The following is a 20,885-nucleotide window of genomic DNA, read 5'->3' as shown; positions in this document are numbered from 1 at the left end:
AAATCAAGGTATAATCATTGTTAACATACTGGTATATATTTTTCTATGACAAAATGACCTTGGAATAAGATCAAACACCCATGTTATTTGAATCTCGATTGGGAGTATGAAAAACATGAACCGACTTTAATACTGAGCCATTGAGATTGCACTTTCATTGCCCCACTTATGGGAAATACACAGCTGCCACACTCTTACATGATTTCAGTTGAGGCCAAAGGATCAGGCTGCAGCCCTGTGCAAGAGTAGCCTTTACCTTTCAGTGCGATGGACAGCTCCACTGTCAGTCATCCTGGGATAATTCTAACAACCTTCTCCCTCCCCCAAGGGGATGGGTGGGTAAGAGGATTCAAAAGATAGGATTCAGATCAGGGTAAGTAAAATTTTCTTCTCTCTTAGAAAAGATTGATAAATACCAGATCTATCTTGCTTTCAAACTCTAACAATAAAATTTATGTAAAGCATTAAACATTTGAGCTTATGTTTTTAAATTACCCCAAAAGTCTAAGCCAAATATATAAACTCTAAGAATATGAATATTTTATCCAAAATCTTTAAAAACTTTGAAATATTTCTTAGTATTTTCTCCCTTTCTCTCTTTGAACTGCCCAAAGTGTTAGTTATATCATGACCATTACTTTGTAAGATCCCTAGTATTTGCACTGTTTTGTAACCATAATTCCCTAAGATTGAGAAGAAAATGTAAATATATATAGTTATTAATTATAATAAAATATGCAAATTCATACTAACAATTTTTAAAATTTCATTAAAATCTTATTTCCTACAAAATAAATTTTTAAAATTGACTCAAAATGTAATAGCTAGACAAGTAGCATAATTAAAACGTGTTACTGATCTGAAACATACATTTACCAAACAAAAAAGAACAAGTAAGATGCACTTTTACTGAATAATTCTTTCAAAATCTTAGGAAATTGATAATTTCCACATTATAAAATATTTTAGAGCATGAAAAATATGGTACACTTTACAATTCACTTCATGAATCTACTGAAATGAACCTAATGTATCTATCTCATAAAATATTCTGTTACATTTACCAAAAAAAAGACTCACAGATGAATGAATGCAAGCACATAACACTAGGCATTCAAATTAAATAATATAATGAAAGACTAATCTATACCATCAAGTAAAAAATATCCTTACATGTTATTGGTTTAATATTAGAAACTGATTTCATGTACTATATATTACATTAGTAGTAGAAAACCAGGATCTCAATAGATGTAGAAAAGGTTTATGTACTTTGACATCATTCTTAATATCAAAACCAACTAATACTCTAAAAATTAAAAATAATTTAAAGTAATAATAGTACAACATTTTTCTTTATTTTATTTTCCATTGGTATCAGTTTTTTTTTTTAACATTTTTTGATTTATAATCATTTTACAATGTTGTGTCAAATTCCAGTGTTCAGCACAATTTTTCAGTCATACATGGACATATACACACTCATTGTCACATTTTTTTCTCTGTGAGCTACCATAAGATTTTATGTATATTTCCCTGTGCTATACAGTATGATCTTGCTTATCTATTCTACAATTTTGAAATCCCAGTCTATCCCTTCCCACCCTCCACCCCTCTGGCAACCACAAGTCTGTATTCTATGTCTATGAGTCTATTTCTGTCCTATATTTATGCTTTGTTTTTATTTGTTTGTTTGTTTGTTTTTGTTTTTGTTTTTTAGATTCCACATATGAGCGATCTCATATGGTATTTTTCTTTCTCTTTCTGGCTTACTTCACTTAGAATGACATTCTCCAGGAGCACCCATGTTGCTGCAAATGGCGTTATATTATCGGTTTTTATGGCTGAGTAGTATTCCATTGTATAAATATACCACTTCTTCTTTATCCAGTCACCTGTTGATGGACATTTAGGCTGTTTCCATGTTTTGGCTATTGTAAATAGTGCTGCTATGAACATTGGGGTGCAGGTGGGATCCTGAAGTAGGGTTCCTTCTGGATACAAGCCCAGGAGTAGGATTCCTGAGTCATATGGTAAGTCTATTCCTAGTCTTTTGAGGAATCTCCACACTGTTTTCTCATATAGGCCAATGGAACAGAATAGAGAGCCCAGAAATGAACCCACAAACTTTTGGTCAACTCATCTTCGACAAAGGAGGCAAGAATATACAATGGAATACAGACAGTCTCTTCAGCAAATGGTGTTGGGAAAACTGGACAGCAGCATGTAAAACAATGAAGCTAGAACACTCCCTTACACCATACACAAAAATCAACTCAAAATGGATCAAAGACTTAAACATAAGACAAGATACAATAAACCTCCTAGAGGAAAACATAGGCAAAACATTATCTGACATACATCTCAAACATTTTCTCCTAGAAGAAATAAAAGCAAGAATAAACAAATGGGACCTAATGAAACTTACAAGCTTCTGCACAGCAAAGGAAACCATAAGTAAAACAAAAAGACAACCTACGGAATGGGAGAAAATTTTTGCAAATGAAACCGACAAAGGCTTGATCTCCAGAATATATAAGCAGCTCATATGACTCAATAAGAAAAAAATAAACAACCCAATCCAAAAATGGGCAGAAGACCTAAACAAGCAATTCTCCAAGGAAGACATACACATGATCAAAAGGCACATGAAAAAATGCTCAGTACAACATTTTTAGAGTACAGCAGAAATTACTCACCATTTGTAGAACAGCTTCTGGCATACCATGGGGCTCAAAAAAACCAGAATGTCCTAAAAGTCAAAATGCAACAATTAACAAGATGGTTTTATTCAGGTCACTGACATGGGGAGATATTAATTAATCAGAAATGTCTTGAAGAAATGGAAGGGATCTGGGATTAGATAAACACAAGCAGACAACTGAGTCATGTGTGAGTCTTACGAGCATCACAACAACGATTAGAGACAGGTCTTATCTGAGACCTTCAGGAATGGGAGAGCTGAGTCTTAGACCATGCAAGAACAGGACAACCTTTGGTCATCAGATGTTTCCTGGAATGCATAAGGGGGGAAGATTTCTTAACCATTCATGTTCTCTTGGAGCAAATGGCTTGGATGGAGCTCAACATTGCCAGTGTCTTACCAGAAACATCAAGTGATTATGCAACTGAAGTTATCCACCATGAGCTTGGTATTATCAGATTCACTGAATCATGTAGTCAGACAGGCACAGTAGCCACTGTATACTGCAAATGGTATATTTTGTACTGGGCCCAAGAAGCTCCAAAAAGCATAAGTAAATTATATATACTGGTGACTCAAACTCTCATATTACCTACTTCTATTGTACCTATGCTTCTTCCACAAACTATAACCTTATGAAGAAATTCATGTTAAAAACTGACCCCCCAAAAGGAGAAAAGCAGAGAAATGGCTAACATATAGATGCACTGTGATGTCAGCTGTTGTAAGCCTCATTATGAACTTAATTAGAGGTTGCCTTAATGACAGGTATGAGAATATAGTCTTCCAGTGAGCAGACTTAATTATCACAAGGAGAAAAGCTACAGAGCGTATGTCTACTAGTGAGTGTGTACTCAGAAGAAATTCTAAAGGAAATATTTTAGATGGAGAGAATAACACATCCAATGGATGTCATTTTATTTCTCCATCATCATCTGGTTCTGGTACAAAGAAGAGAGAAACTCTGAAGATACAGATGAAGAATGTGTATGGACCCAATGCCTTTAGCTCCCTCTTACTTCAAATCCTTGATTAGCTAATGACACTGTAGAATGCCTTGCATGCCACCCAAGAGACTGATGCTGAGAATTGTTCTAGCATCATTCCTTAAATACACAGCAATTTTCTGTGTGTGGAAGGTGAACGATATTGGAACATTTCCTAGAGGGAACAGTCATTTTTTTCTGTTTGCAATGGATCATACCGTGGATATGAGTTTGTGTTCCTGTCCACAATATCACTGATAGTACAGCTAACCAAGGGCTTACAGAATAATAGCTCATCTACTAACATGGCATTCCATACACTATTGCTGCAGAGCACTGCACACATTTTAAAGAATACTAGGGGCAATAATGGGTGCACAGCATGGGATATATCAGTCCTATATAACCCACTGCTTAGAAGTAGTTGACCAAACTGTATAGTGGAATGGTCTGTTAAAGGCTCAGGTAATGTGCCAGATTAGGGATGACACTCCCCAGAGTTCAGGATACAGTATATACATTTAACTACCAGTTGATAGGTGGTACTTTGCCCTCTGTAGATTGAATACATGGATCTGAGAACCAAAAGGTGGAAGTAACTGGAAGAAAGCAAGAATATACAATGGAGAAAAGAGAGTCACTTCAGCAAGTGGTGTTGGGGAAATTGGACAGCCACATGTAAATCAATGAAGTTAGAACACTCCTTCACACCACACATAAAAATAAACTCAAAAAGGCTTAAAGAGAGAAGACGGAGAAGATGGCGGAGTAGAAGGACGCTCACAGGTCACCCTCTCCCACAAATACACCAAGACCCACATCTACAGACCCACTCAGCCAACCAGAGCACCTGCGGAACTCCGACAGAACATCGCCCTCTTCAAAAGATAAAGACGCCAAAAATCTGGTAGGAGAAAAGGAAAAAAGAACGAACAAAAGGCAAAGCAGTGCGGGACGGGTCCCGCGGGGAGGGAGCGGCAAAGGAGGACTGGCGCTCGCTCGCTGGGTCTCCCCTCTCCAACTGAGAGGCCAGCGGGACGGAGGGGGAGCCTCCGAGGCTCGGATCTGTACAGAGCAGCCCTTGACTAACAGAACTAAGTTAAACGGGCACAGAGCGTCCCCCCGACACCCAGCCTGAGAGGCGGGCCGGCAGCGGCGGGCAGGGCCAGGCTGCACAAGCCGGGCGGAGGACGGAAGTGGCTGCACGGAGGCAGCCCCGGGGGAACGTAAGGGGCTGCGCGCTGTGGCTGTGGGTGCACAGGGCAGAACAACCTGGGCCCTCCATAAAACAGGAAGGTTGATGTGCTCTCGGGGGAAGGGTGCACACCCCCATCTCTGAAAACCAGCGGAAAGTTTTCGGGGGAAGAGAGGCGGGGCTCAGGCACAGCCGCCATATCCTCCACGCTGAGCACTCAGGCGGGGGCGGGGGCGAAACCTGCAACCGCACCGAAGGGCTTAGCAGCCTCAAAGGCCAGACTGAGACTGGCCTGCAGCCCGGGGCAGATAGGATCCTTCCATCCTGGTCCCTCAGAGAACTTGCTCCACAAAGACGAACAAGGAGCTGGGTTTTGGCTCGGAGCAGGGACAGGGCTGTCCCTCGGTCTTCCCCGAGCCCACCCTCGGAGCGCCGACCAGGGCGGGGCGCCGACCAGGGCGGAGCGCGCAGCTGCACAGAGAGCGGAACTACCAGCGGCGGCGCAGGTAGAGCGAGAGCGGCCCCCCGCCTTTCGGGCAGGAACACAGCCCCTGACCGAGGTGCTGGGAGGGGGCACGACCCGCCCTCCTACCTGGCCAGTCTGCAAAATCTGACTGCGGCATCCGGAGGGGCAGCGACCCGCCCGCCCACAGCAGAGGAGAGCTGCACCTGACCCAGTGTTAGGAGGAGGCGCGATCTGCTTGCGACAGGTGCTGGGAGCAGCACAGAAGAGGGCGCCAACGGAGGGCCTCTGAAAACAGCAAGCTGAGCTTCCAAAACAGGACGAAGACAGAAAGACTTCACAGTAAAAGCACACAGACTCCAGGAGAACATCGACAACCCCCCCCCCCCGCCTTTTTTTAAATCTGTTTTTACCTGTTCTATTTTCTATTACTCTCTTAATTTTTACTTCTTAATTCATTTCTATTTCTCCTGGGTTTTGATGTCCTGCTATTGATTAGACACAGGTTTCAAATACATCTATTCATCTTCCCCCCCCCTTTTTGTAAAGGTTTTAAAAGGACGTCTCAACCCGATTAATACTCTGCTTCAACTCACTCTTCTATTATTCATTATACACTGTTTTCAAACCCTCTTTCTCCCTTCTTTTAAAATTCTTTCTCTCTCTCTTATTTTTTTCTCCTTTTTTTCCTAAGTTCTATTCCTAAATAGGCATCAGATAGATAAAATCCCTAAGGACCAAAATAAACAACTGATACTCCATAAACCACAGTGCCAAAGAGGTATGAGCAAGATGAAGAAGCAGAAAAACCTTTCCCAATTAAAAGAACAAGAGAAATCCCCTGAAAGAAAGATCAACGAAATAGACATCGATAGCCTACTAGATCAAGATTTCAAAAAAGGAGTGATCGAATTGCTGAAGGAATTAAAAGAGATAGTGTTTACAGATATAAAATATGTCAAAAATGAAATTGAAGCTATAAAGAAGAGCCAAGTAGAATGGGTGAACTCATTGACAGAGATGAGGAATGATCTAATAGCTGTGCAAAGCCGACTAGATAATGCAGAGGAACGAATTAGTGATCTAGTAGACAGGGCAATAGAAAGCACCCATTCAGAAGAACTACAAGAGAAGCAAATAAAAAATAATGAAAATAGCATAAGGGACCTATGGGATAATATAAAGCGTCCCAATCTTCGCATAATAGGGGTCCCAGAAGGAGAAGAAAGATCAAAGGGGATTGAAAAGGTTTTTGAAGAAATCGTGACTGAAAACTTCCCAAACTTAAAGAAGGAATCAGATATCCAAGTACAGGAAGCTCAGAGGGTCCCAAACAGGAAGAACCCAAATAGACCCACACCAAGACATATCATAATCAAGATGGCCAGAGTCAAGGATAAAGAAATGATTCTAAAGGCAGCAAGAGAAAAGCAAAGAGTAAGTTACAAGGGAACCCCCATAAGGCTCTCAGCTGATTTCTCTACACAAACACTACAGGCCAGAAGGGAGTGGCAAGATATATTCAAAGCCCTGAATGAAAAAAAGATGCAGCCTAGGATCCTTTATCCAGCAAGGCTATCCTTGAGGATAGAAGGAGAAATAAAGAGTTTCACAGACAAAAAAAAAGCTGCAGGAGTTTAGCAACACTAAACCCATGCTAAAAGAAATATTGAAAGGGCTATTCTAAATAGAAAAGCAGCAGGATGCTACAGAAATGAGAAACACACAACTGGAAACGTGATAACTCATGAATTACAAATAAAGTAAACATGAAATTATAAAAGAAGACATACAAATCACTGAGAGTGGGAGAGGGAGGCAGGGAAATATAGAATATCTTTTTCTTTCTTTTTTAAATTTTTTTAACAGTAGGATGGGTTTGAGATCATGTTACTATCAGTTTAATAAAAACAGTTATAGTAATGGGTTGATAGATTTACAAAAAAGGGTAACCACAAGCCAAAAATTTACAAAGGAGTCACAAAAATTAAATAAAATCCATGATAATACAAAGGAAAATTACCAAACCACAAAAGGAAGAAGAAAGGAACAAAGAGGATATACCAATTCAACTGCAAAGATAAGTTCAAAATGGCAATAAACACACATCTATCATTAATTACTGTAAATGTTAATGGACTAAATGCTCCAGTCAAAAGACACAGAGTGGCAGACTGGTTAATAAAGCAAGAACCTTCAATATGCTGCATACAAGAGACCCACTTGAGGGAGAAGGACACATATAGATTGAGAGTGAAAGGATGGAAAAGGATATTCCATGCAAATGGAAAAGCCAAAAAAGCAGGTGTTGCAGTACTGATTTCAGACAAAATAGACTTTAAAACAAAGGCCATAAAGAAAGATAAAGAAGGACATTTTATAATGATTAAAGGAGTGATACAAGATGAGGATATTACACTCGTTAACATATATGCACCCAATATAGGAGCACCTAAGTACATACAAGAATTACTAACAGAGATAAAGGGGGATATTGATGGGAATACAATCATAGTTGGAGACTTTAACACTGCATTAACATCACTAGACAGATCTTCCAGACAGAAAATAAACAAGGCAACAGAGAAATTAAATACTACAATAGAAAAACTAGATTTGGTGGATATTTTCAGAGCATTACACCCCCCAAAAATAGGATATACATTCTTTTCAAGTGCACATGGAACATTTTCCAGGATCGATCATGTACTTGGGCACAAAAGAAACCTCAACAATTTTAAGAAGATAGAAATTATCTCGAGCATCTTTACTGACCACAATGCCATGAAACTGGAAATCAACAACAGAGAAACAAAGGAGAAAAAAAGGAAAGCATGGAGATTAAACAATATGTTATTGAAAAAACAATGGATCAATGAGGAAATCAAAGCTGAAATTAAAAAATACCTTGAGACAAATGAGAATGAAAGCACAACCACTCAAAACCTATGGGACACAGCAAAGGCAGTGCTAAGAGGGAAGTTTATAGCGATACAGGCCTTCCTCAAAAAAAGAAGAACAATCTCAAATAAACAATTTAACCCACCACCTGAATGAATTAGAAAAAGAAGAACAAAAAGCCCCAAAAAGCAGCAGGAGGAAGGAAATAATAAAGATCAGAGAGGAATTAAATACAATAGAGATTAACAAGACCATAGAAAAAATCAACCAAACCAAAAGCTGGTTTTTTGAAAAAGTAAATAAAATCGACAAACCTCTGGCCAAACTCACAAAGAAGAAAAAAGAGAGAGCACAAATTAGCAAAATACGAAAGGAAAATGGAGAAATTACAACAAACAAAATAGAAATACAGAATATCATACGAGAATATTATGCAAAACTATATGGAACCAAACTGGATAACCTAGAGGAGATGGACAAGTTTCTGGAAACATACTGTCCACCAAAACTGAATCAAGAAGAATCTGAACACTTGAACAATCCGATCACTAGAAAGGAAATAGAAATAGCAATTAAAAACCTCCCTACAAATAAAAGTCCAGGACCGGACGGCTTCACCGGGGAATTCTACCAAACATACAAAGAAGAACTCATACCAGTCCTTCTCAAACTCTTCCAGACGATTGAAAAGGAGGGATTACTCCCAAACTCATTCTATGAAGCCACCATCACCCTGATACCAAAACCAGGCAAAGACACTACAAAAGAAGAGAATTATAGGCCAATATCACTGATGAACATAGACACCAAAATCCTCACCAGAATTTTAGCAAATAGAATCCAACAACACATAAAAAAGATTATACATCATGACCAAGTGGGGTTCATCCCAGGGACACAAGGCTGGTTCAACATATGCAAATCAATCAGTGTAATACATCACATCAACAAGAGAAAGGACAAAAACCACATGATCATCTCAATCGATGCAGAAAAAGCATTTGATAAAATTCAACACCCATTTATGATAAAAACTCTAGCCAAAGTGGGTATAGAGGGAACATATCTCAACATAATAAAAGCTATATATGACAAACCTACAGCCAGCATAGTACTCAATGGTGAAAAACTCAAAAGCTTCCCACTAAAATCTGGGACAAGACAAGGATGCCCACTATCACCACTCCTATTCAACATAGTCCTGGAAGTCCTAGCCACAGCAGTCAGGCAAGAGAAAGAAATAAAAGGGATCCAAATTGGAAAAGAAGAGGTAAAAGTGTCATTATATGCTGATGACATGTTACTATATATAGAAAACCCTAAAAGGTCCACACAAAAGCTACCAGAGCTGATTGAAGAATTCAGCAAGGTAGCAGGTTACAAAATTAACGTTCAAAAATCAGTTGCATTTCTTTACACTAACGATAAATCAACAGAAGAAGAAAGTAAAGAAACAATCCCCTTTAAAATAGCACCCAAAGTAATAAAATATCTGGGAATAAATCTAACCAAGGAGGTGAAAGAATTATACACAGAAAACTATAAACCATTGATGAAGGAAATTAAAGAAGACTTTAAAAAATGGAAAGATATTCCATGCTCTTGGATTGGAAGAATCACTATTGTTAAAATGGTCACACTGCCCAAGGCAATCTACAGATTTAATGCAATCCCTATCCAATTACCCAGGACATATTTCACAGAACTAGAACAAATCATAATAAAATTCATATGGAACCATCAAAGACCTAGAATTGCCAAAGCATTACTGAAGAGAAAGAAAGAGGCTGGAGGAATAACTCTCCCAGACTTCAGACAATACTATAGAGCTACAGTCATCAAGACAGCATGGTATTGGTACCAAAACAGACATATAGACCAATGGAACAGAATAGAGAGCCCAGAAATGAACCCACAAACTTTTGGTCAACTCATCTTTGACAAAGGAGGCAAGAATATACATTGGAATACAGACAGTCTCTTCAGCAAATGGTATTGGGAAAACTGGACAGCAGCATGTAAAACAATGAAGCTAGAACACTCCCTTACACCATATACAAAAATCAACTCAAAATGGATTAAAGACTTAAACATAAGACAAGATACAATAAACCTCCTAGAGGAAAACATAAGCAAATCATTATCTGACATACATCTCAAAAATTTTCTCCTAGAAGAAATAAAAGCAAGAATAAACAAATGGGACCTAATGAAACTTACAAGCTTCTGCACGGCAAAGGAAACCAGAAATAAAACAAGAAGAAAACCTACGGAATGGGAGAAAATTTTTGCAAGTGAAACCGACAAAGGCTTGATCTCCAGAATATATAAGCAGCTCATACGACTCAATAAGAAAAAAATAAACAACCCAATCCAAAAATGGGCAGAAGACCTAAACAAGCAATTCTCCAAGGAAGACATACAAATGATCAAAAAGCACATGAAAAAATGCTCAATATCACTAATTATCAGAGAAATGCAAATCAAAACTACAATGAGGTATCACCTCACACCAGTCAGAATGGCCGTCATTCAAAAATCCACAAATGACAAATGCTGGAGAGGCTGTGGAGAAAGGGGAACCCTCCTACACTGCTGGTGGGAATGCAGTTTTGTGCAGCCACTATGGAAAACAGTGTGGAGATTCCTCAAAAGACTAGGAATAGACTTACCATATGACCCAGGAATCCCACTCCTGGGCTTGTATCCAGAAGGAAATCTACTTCAGGATGACACCTGCACCCCAATGTTCATAGCAGCACTATTTACAACAGCCAAAACATGGAAACAGCCGAAATGTCCATCAACAGGTGACTGGATAAAGAAGAAGTGGTATATTTATACAATGGAATACTACTCAGCCATAAAAACCGACAACATAATGCCATTTGCAGCAACACGGATGCTCCTGGAGAATGTCATTCTAAGTGAAGTAAGCCAGAAAGAGAAAGAAAAATACCATATGAGATCGCTCATATGTGGAATCTAAAAAACAAAAACAAAAACAAACAAACAAACAAAAACAAAGTGTAAATAAAGGACAGAAATAGACTCACAGATAGAGAGTAAAGACTTGTGGTTATCAGGGGGTGGAGGGTGGGAAGGGATAGACTGGGATTTCAAAAGTGTAGAATAGACTACACTGTATAGCACAGGGAAATTTACACAAAACGTTATGATAACTCACAGAGAAAAAAATGTGACAATAAGTGTGTATATGTCCATGAATAACTGAAAAAATTGTGCTGAACACTGGAATTTGACACAACATTGTAAAATGATTATAAATCAATAAAAAATGTTAAAAAAAAAAAAGGCTTAAAGACTTAAGACAAGACACATAAGCCTCCTAGAAGAAAACATGGGCAAAAAATTCCCTGACATAAATCTTAGCAATGTTCTTCTAGAACTCTTTAACTTTCCTTTTCAGTGAACTGATTACAGACTTTGTCTTTTCATTCCCATGACCTGAGGATCGGGTTGGTTAGACGTACTGGTTTCCAGCAGAAGCAATTCAGCTAGGAGATACAGCAAGGGCCCCATTGAACCTGAAGTTGCAACTAGCCCCTAGTCTCTCTGGCCTCTCCATGCCCCTGATACCAGCTGTACTACCAGGAAGACAGGGTAATTACTTCTAGTCGTCCTTATGAATGAGGGCAACTCCTATGCAATGGGAGTAGGGACGACTAGGCCTGGAAGACGGGCTTCATGGAGAACTTCTTGGTGTGTCCATGCCCAGTGATAACAGTAAGTGGGCAGATGCAGTGGGCATGGCCCAAGAAGGCAAGATAATTAAGGATTTAAACTCTTGGGGATAGTCTAGGTCACACCAAAAGGCAGCAAACAAGCAACCCAGACTAGCTGTAGTGCTGGTCTAAGGTGAGAGAAATAGAGAATGTGTGGTGGAGAAGGTAAAATAATAAATACCCATTATAATATTAGGACCAGCTACAGAAACAGGGATTATTCTGTTTCATTTCAACTCTCTTTCCAGATGTCACTCTGGTGGCAACACTGGTGTTTTTCCTGCTAGAATGCACTTTTTTTCTGTATGCTCACATAATTCACTCCTATACTCCATTCAAATATGCTCAAATGTTACCTTGTGAATGGTACCTTCCTCATTATCTAAAATTACAATTTTCCATGTTTTCTAGTCTTTCTATCACTTTTCCCTACTGTACACTACACTTATCAATTTCAAAAAATTATTTACATATTTATGAATGTATGCATTAAATGCTTATTAATGCATTTTTTGTTGTCTGTCTCTCTCCTTGAAAATAAAATTCACAGAAGACAATTCTCTGTTTTCACTATTATATCCCCATCACCTGGCAGAGTACCTGGCTTATAGCAAATGTTTAATAAATATTTGTTACATAAATAAATTAGTTTCCTCTCTTTTCTTGACTGATGACTCCTGAATCTACATCTTTAATCTGCATATCCAAATTTATCTCTTGCTCCATATTTTTGGGTTACAAGAGGCCATGGGTAACCCTGCGCACAAGCAGGTTTGCAAGTATCTTACGGTTTCATTTCAGTGGGGACAGGAAGTCTCTTTCTTCATGCCAAAGCACACCCCTCTTGGCTTGATCACTGATATTTCACATTCCTTACAGAGAGTAATGATAAGGCTGCAATGCAAATAATCTTCAGAAAATTAGATATTTATACAAATATACTCAAACTGTAGTGAAAAGGCTTATATTAGATGAAATAAAAGGTGGGAAGCATAGAGACTCTTGAATGGCAGAGGCCGCAATAAAGGGTGAGAAAGAACATTTAACAGTGAGGACTGGATATTGGGAAACAAATCTAACTCTAAAATTTTCAGGAAGCCTATGTAGCTTTCTCAAGCTTACCACCTTTGCCCTAAAGTTTTATTATTTCACATCTGTATTACTGGATATTCCTCTAAGATTATCATTTCACCTGATTTCCTAGTTTCAGTCAATTGGACTATCATTTTTCTATCCTTCCTAGCCAGAATCCTCTCTTGTCACTGGCCACCATTACAATCAGTCATCCAGTGTTGTTAATTCTTACTGCTGGATTATCTTTAGCAGTGACATCAAGACTCTGTGTACAATACACTAAACCTGCTCTGCCATTCACCATATAGAACTTATGTTTTAAACAAAATGAATTACTCTTTGCTTGACTCTCATCCATGTATTTCTTACTACTTTGCTCATGGAGCCTCTTCCACCAAAATGTCTATAAAACTAGTATTTATCACTAAACATCTATCTCAAATGTCAGCATCTTCCACCTTGGCAGACATCCAAGTGATGAGATTTCTTCCTTCCTTAAATTTCCTCCATAAAACTCCCTATTTGTATCACATTTCTTGATTCAGCTGACTTACACTATTTTCTGTTAGTTTGACTGTGCACTGCATTTTCCTTCATTACATGATAAGCTTCTAAATGACTAGGACATTAGATCCCCAACAAAGCTTAGCGCATCTGCTGAACAGGAATGAATAATGTCATTCCTTGACTTGTAGGAGCATAATTTAACTTCTACCTACTTCCTGAAAGGATTTCTGGATCTCATTGACTCCATGTTGTCTCTAATACAAATTTCACATTTTTCATCTCATCCTCAGGTTTACTGACTCTCAGTAACTTGCTCCACTTAATTAGTTCAAGTTTACCTTCCACTACAACTAAATTATGCCCTGTACCCTAATTACTTGAACATTCAAATAGTTAAGTTTCTTTGATACTTCATAGACAGAGAATGATGTACAGACAGAACTTAGTGACCTGAGACAAAACTGGAAAATGAAAATAAGGTTGTTCTCTCCACCTCTCGGGGTCTTTACGATCTCTTCTCTGCTTTTACCTTTTCCTCTCATGATTGTCATCCTTTTGTAGAGAACTCAAACCAACTACCAACACACGTCTATATGTTCTTCCAGATCTAGGATGCACCACGCATAGACTACAATCTTTATATTTACTGCATATATTCTTCCTAAAGGAAATTTTATTATCTCAGCAATGGGCAAGGACTATCTTTCCAAGGACTGGTGGGTCTTTGATCCAGTCAGCTATGACTGGAATGTGGGGTTGTGGAGCTGAGGATGACGATTCATTTTAAAAACAAGATTGTGAATAGGAAGGCAACACAAAACACTGACTACTTCATTTTTTTTTTCTAGGAAACTAATTGTAACTAGTAAATAATAATTTATACAGAAGTAGTCAGGTTAAACTTACTGGTTTCTTTAGCCTTTTTGAAAAGAACTAAATGACCTCATTATGATTTTAATATCCCTATACAACTAGGACTCTAATCTTAAAATCATCAGTTTTAATGCTCATTTGGATACTGTATCAGTACATTTCCTTGGAAAAGCAGACATGAAGGTGAGATTAGTCATTCAAGAGATTTATTGAATGAAATATTTGTGAAAAAGGAGGAAAGAGCAAGAGAGTTGGAGGAGCCCTCAGACCTCAATGCAGGTTGACTCCTGTTAAAGGAAGTAATAAGAAAGAAAGATTGGATAAGAAGAACCTCAGAATATAGTGCAGTTCTGAAAAAGCCTTGATGGTCTTCTTTGGCTTATCAGGAGCCCCGGAGCAAACTTTTCCCATTAGAAGAGTCACTGATTGGGCAGTGGAATGACTGGAGTACCCTCACCAGGCACAGTCATTAGCTGGAAGGATCCTGAGAAGAGAGCAGCCTCAGCATGAACACTTCAGTGCAGGCTGTCAATTAACTCTACTCTTTTAGTAAGTTCTCTTATCAAAGATCTGAACAGTGTACTCCTATGACTGCCTCAGCCACTGACTCCTACTGTTTGCTCCTATATCTTCTTCCCAACAGAATATAAACACCACACAATCAAATAAAATATATACCTTTGCTCGTTCCTGCATGTGCCCAATCCAATGTAGGAGACACAGTATTAATAAAAGGTTCTGTAGGTGTTAAAAGGTTATATTTAAGAGATACCTTGGCGTGGCAGTGGGTTATTTCCTCACAATGAAAGTAATTTCTTTATTTTTAAAATTCAATAAACATCAGAAACTTTCAGGTTCATCAAAATATTTAAGACCTACTTTGGTTTACATGAGTAACGAAAACATTCCATATACCATATGTCCCTTTTAACAACCTGACTCCATAGATTAATTACAGCTAAATATTAAACATTGACTTTTCACAGTGTCTTTTATCATTTATTTCTTTGCGAGCAAGCTAGGATACTGAGATATAGTGTTTCATTTAAGATTTACAGATGATAAAGATTTAGCCAAACAGAAAGAAGGAAGAAGCTAATGACTTCTTCAAAATCACAAAATACATGAAAGGAAAAATTGAAATTAGGATTCACAAATGATGAACTTTTCATTTGCTACTCTCATTGATTTACACTGATGCTGTCTTTCTTAAAAAAAAAAAAAAGCAGTATCTCTATATAGAGAAAAATATTTAAAGATCAAAACACTAAGTGTTGATGCTCAAATGAATATCCACTGGTCATCTTCAGGGCATCAAGTTCTCCTGGATGGGAAAAGTTGCTATGCATGGATTACTTGGAAAATAAAGGACCTCTTGAACTATCTTAATAATAACTATCATTTACTTATTGGCTTCCAAATACTCTGCTAAGCAATTCATAAATATTACCACATTCTTAAAATGACCTCTTCCCTATTTCATAGATGGGGAAACTGAGCTAGAGAAAAATTAATTGCCCAAGGACACAGAGCTAGTAAGTGGCAAAAGTGGTATTACAACCCAACTCTCTATGACTAAAAATGTTGCTTAGTTACAACATCATGCTATCTTCTTACTTGGAGAATAACTTTTTAATTGAACAAACTTGGATTTCAAAGTAATTCTTGAAGAAATACATCCAGTTTGACTATAGAAATAGAAGATCCAGTAGAACTAAGGTGTTAGAGTCATTTCAGGCATTCTGACATTTCTAAGAGATTGAATGAAAGGAAAAGAAAATCTATATGTATTAAGTAATTAGTATGTGCCAGATTTGGGTTGGTTTGTTTGCTTGTTTGTTTACTTATTTATAATTCTGATAACAACCTTATTCACATAGTTGGCATCTACTTTTTCCTATGCCCATCACTTCTCCCTTATTTGATTAGGATCCACTATTTAGGGACCTGCCCCTTTTCTCACTTCAGGCATGGCACTCCAGGGGCTGCTGTCAATTACACTATTCCATCTCCCTGGATTTATATGTAGAAAATTGATGTAGGCCAGTTTAAAAAAAGCTCTACCCTGGGATGTTTCCAATTAGATCCAAGAAACACAGGTCTGTGTTTTTTAGTGGAAAAGCCATGAAGAGAAAGCTGATCAAAGTGAAAGGAAAATAAAGGGAAGCAAAGAAAGAAATCCAGGCAGTACTGGAGTCTCTGGTTCTGAGCATCCCCAAGTTTCATTCCTGTTCTTGATTCAGTTTGATTATATTAGCCAATGTATTATCTTAATTGCCAAAATACTTTTTATTGGTTTTCAGTCACTTGCAACCAAAAGACTCTTAAGTATTTTGATAAAGCAAACAGGAATTTGGATGCTCAGTCCAACATCCAACAGTCCAACATCTCACTACCCAGTGAATGACAAACAGGCTGGAATCCAAGCCAGGCTATTTCTCAATTTAATCTCCTTCTTTCCTCATTTATTCCTGTTCTACAACAGGACATAAATGTGTTTGAGTCACTGACATACAACTAATAAGAATGATTACATTCTTTTTTTCATTCAGCTAAACTTGTGAGCAAAAATTAAGTGCTAGACACAGTGTCTTTATATACCAAGTCTACATTGTTTCTACCTTTTGGGAGTGAATATCACCTTAGTGGCTGTAAAGAGTTAATCTAATTCACTCAAACTTCTTTTGGATAAATAAATCTTTGATTTCAGTTTAACTGAACAAAATAGGCACAAACAGGTGAAATCCTAAATATAGTTGACCTAACTCACATTCTATCTAAAGAAATACAGCTTTCACACATCCCCCCCACCCCCCGCTCCAATACCTTGGCATATCTTCCATTTCTTTTCACACATATCTGAGCAACTATTTTCTTCATGTGCTACCTGCTTCAGAACATAGTTGTAAAAAGTTTCCCCAGAGAATGGTATAAATGCAACTTCAAGAATTAGATCACTGGAGTCAGTGCAAGGAATAAAAGTAGAAATACTGGAAGAGGAGGAGACAGCTACTAATGCATTGAATTTCTGCATAAACTCAATCTGCTTTTCGCCTAAATATTAAGAAAATTAAATTAAACCAAATCAGAAATATAAAAACATCATTAGCTAACTGAGTCTGACTGAAGTACATTAATTACAATGGAGAAAAGATAGGTAGATATTAAGGATTATATAGAGACTAATGAGGTTCTGAGAAAGGTCACCCATTTTTTTTCCTTACGGTTTTACTTACTTTTAAAACGCAAAAAGAAGCTTGGGACAATATTCATCATTAAACGACCACTATACAGTATTTCTGATTAACATTGTTCACATAGTCATATGAATAATGGAAATTGATAGGTTTCTGATATATGTTTGTTTAGGTATTATGTGGAATTATCTACTTATTTCACTACAGTGTTTTATTATAGATTCTTGAAGCCAATTTCTTAAAGTTAAGAAATTACATAGACCCCTCCCCCTCCTGATACAGTGATTGTATTTCTTGTATTTATGGATTGAGAAAATACCTAAGGTGAAATGCTCTCTTAAGTTCAATAATGTTTATAAATAATTTTTGTATGTTACTTCTACAAAACATTTACATATATAAAAAATAGAATGTATATGTTTAAATACTCTCTGTCTCTCTCTCTCTATATATATACTGTGTGTGTTTGTTTACTGTTCTATTAGGATAATAAACTATGTGATCACCCTTTTTATCATAGTAATACTAATATTTATCACAACTGCTTTTCTGTCTGTCTTTATTAATCTATAAACTCTATAAACTTAGAAAATATTCAAGATTTGAAATCCCAAAGTTAAGCAATACTTAGAGAATATATATACCATACTTGTTCTCAGGGAAATCAATTGCTTTGAATGCTACAAATATTAGTAGTTAATATTCTAGGCCAGGCTCCATGGTACAGATTACATATTCATATTACACCATTTCAGACTCAACAGTAAATAAATGACTGGAATAGGCATTAATATCTCAGAAAGGTTATGAGTTTATTCAAGGTCACAAAGCTAATAAGTTGCCAGGCCAGTTGTTAGCCTTTGTTTCTAAATATACTTTTATATTTACTGCCTCTCTGTGTGAAAAAAATCGGAAAGAGTCAGAGGTAAGGTTTAAAGAGCAACAAAATAAGTCACTCAAGTTTTGGCGGAGGTTGAGGAATGATAAAACAAAAGTTTAGGTTTCATTAAATTAGGAATTTGGATAATTCCTTCAAAGACTAGACTAGTGAATAATTTGTGAAGAAACAAGTTTTTCATTTGCATCTCCTACTTTGAACAGTTTTTTAAATAATCCAACTTTTATAACTATCAAAATCAGGGTTCTAACTTAATGATAAAATATTTTTAAATTATATAAGAATTTATGATCCATACATAATCAGAAAAATAATTGTGTTTAATTCTTACAGTGCTAGAATTTCAGATTTGGAATGTACATTTACTCAAACATTCTAACCTCTGCTTGAAAATTTTGAAGGGAGTAAAGAGAAAGGAAGGGGTTTTACTACTTCATAAGATCAAATATTCAAATTTTAAACTGTTAGATTTAGAATGTTAGATTTTAAAAATTGAATTGTACATAGATTTCCTTTCCCCTATCTTCCCCCACTGACCTTAGTTCTTGTCCTCTGAAGTTACTCAGGATAAATGCTCATAGGCATATATACAAATATCCACATATCTTTAACATGGTAGCCCTTCTGAAATTTGAAGACAGCTTTTTAAAACAGCATTTCACTATATATACCTTCTCACACACACGGTCTTCTCCAATATTTCTCCAGTTCTCTTTGTATCTTGATCTTCCTTCTTATTACCTAGTTTGTACATAATTCATCTCAATTGTTTCCTCCTGGTATCCAAGTTTGTCAAGTTCATAATATTGAACTAACCCTGGATATAATCAGAACAATGTAGTTTCATAATTGTTCAAGATTTATTTGTTTATCTTAAGATAAAATTCATAAAATTAAAAGAACAAAATTAAAATGATCTAGAATCTTATTTTGTTCAATGTTTACCATATTGCTTTGATATACATGTGCCTATGCATAGGTATATATATATATATATACACACACACACACACACACACTGGTGTGTGTATATATATAATATGTTACAAAATTAAATCACCATTTATACATTTTTTATACATAGTAGTCAGCCAGGCACCTTTCATACACTCCTACACACATCCACAAAAGTTTGGCATTTGCCATTACTATTAGGATAGCACATACGTCCTTTTCTTAACATTAATGAGCTATTCTTTGAGAGCTACAAGGGATTTCTTATAGGACAGGAATCCATATTGAGAGAAGCTGCTAGGAATGGAATTAAAATTAATAAAAATTTAAAAGGATAGAAACATTCTCTATGACATTATCCTTATTGTGATCTCTGTCTTGAGTTTTTGAAAATGACCTCTGGATTTTACTATTGCCTCATAATTTTTCCATTCATTGACTGGGGTGAACTCCAAGAAGGCAATATCCACATGGACCACAATGAGAGCCAGAAATGTGGTGTCAAATCCAGAGAATTATGGTTTCACATGGGTACCACCATTGATAGGATGGATATTTGTTCTCTACTTTGACCATTCCCTAGATCTTCTAAGAATATTTATTGACCCAATATACCGAGCAAAGCAGGAGTGCTTAAGAATGATGCAATGTGAATAACCATAGTCTCTAACCTACAGAATTGAGATTTAACTAATGAGTAAAATAGTAAAAGTGGAAGCCAGTATCAAAATTAAACTAAATTGGAGAATCATTTTAAAGACAGTAAATTTAACAGATAAGATTTGGTTATTAGTTAAATTTTTCTAGTTCTCCTATGCAATTCAGTTTGGAATTGATGCTTATCAATCCTGGAAAATTCAGCATTATAACTAAGGTAAAGTTTGAGGTATTCTTAAGAATTTTTATAAAACTATGTTCACCAATAATACCATCTATTTAAGAGGGTTTTACTATTTCAGGAGGAAATGAGTAATATCTTCTAAGAAGAAACTTGTAGAGGAAGGAAAGTGATTTGTCTCAATGTTATATGTATGTATATGTGAATATACATACATATACATACATATACAAATATATAAAAAATTTCCTGTTTCTCATTTCTTAGACGAATATTAAATCTGTTTGCAAATATATTAAATATATATATTTAAATGTACATGCAGATAATAAGGCAACACATTTTCTACTTTAAGATTTAACAATGACTTAGTTGTTTGTATCTTTGAGTTATCTACACCTGAGGTTCATTGTATCACATCCTAACTCAAGGCATCCACTTTCATCTAAGGTTGCTGATAGAACTATAGTAAGAAATACAAATCATTAAAGACGTGGCTCCAAGACTATGCTTTCATTGATAATACAATTTCGAAACAATTACACAGAC

This window comes from Camelus ferus, chromosome 1 (assembly GCF_009834535.1).
Source record: "Camelus ferus isolate YT-003-E chromosome 1, BCGSAC_Cfer_1.0, whole genome shotgun sequence".
Taxonomy (NCBI): Eukaryota; Metazoa; Chordata; class Mammalia; order Artiodactyla; family Camelidae; genus Camelus; species Camelus ferus.
Note: the sequence above shows the minus strand (reverse complement) of the source record.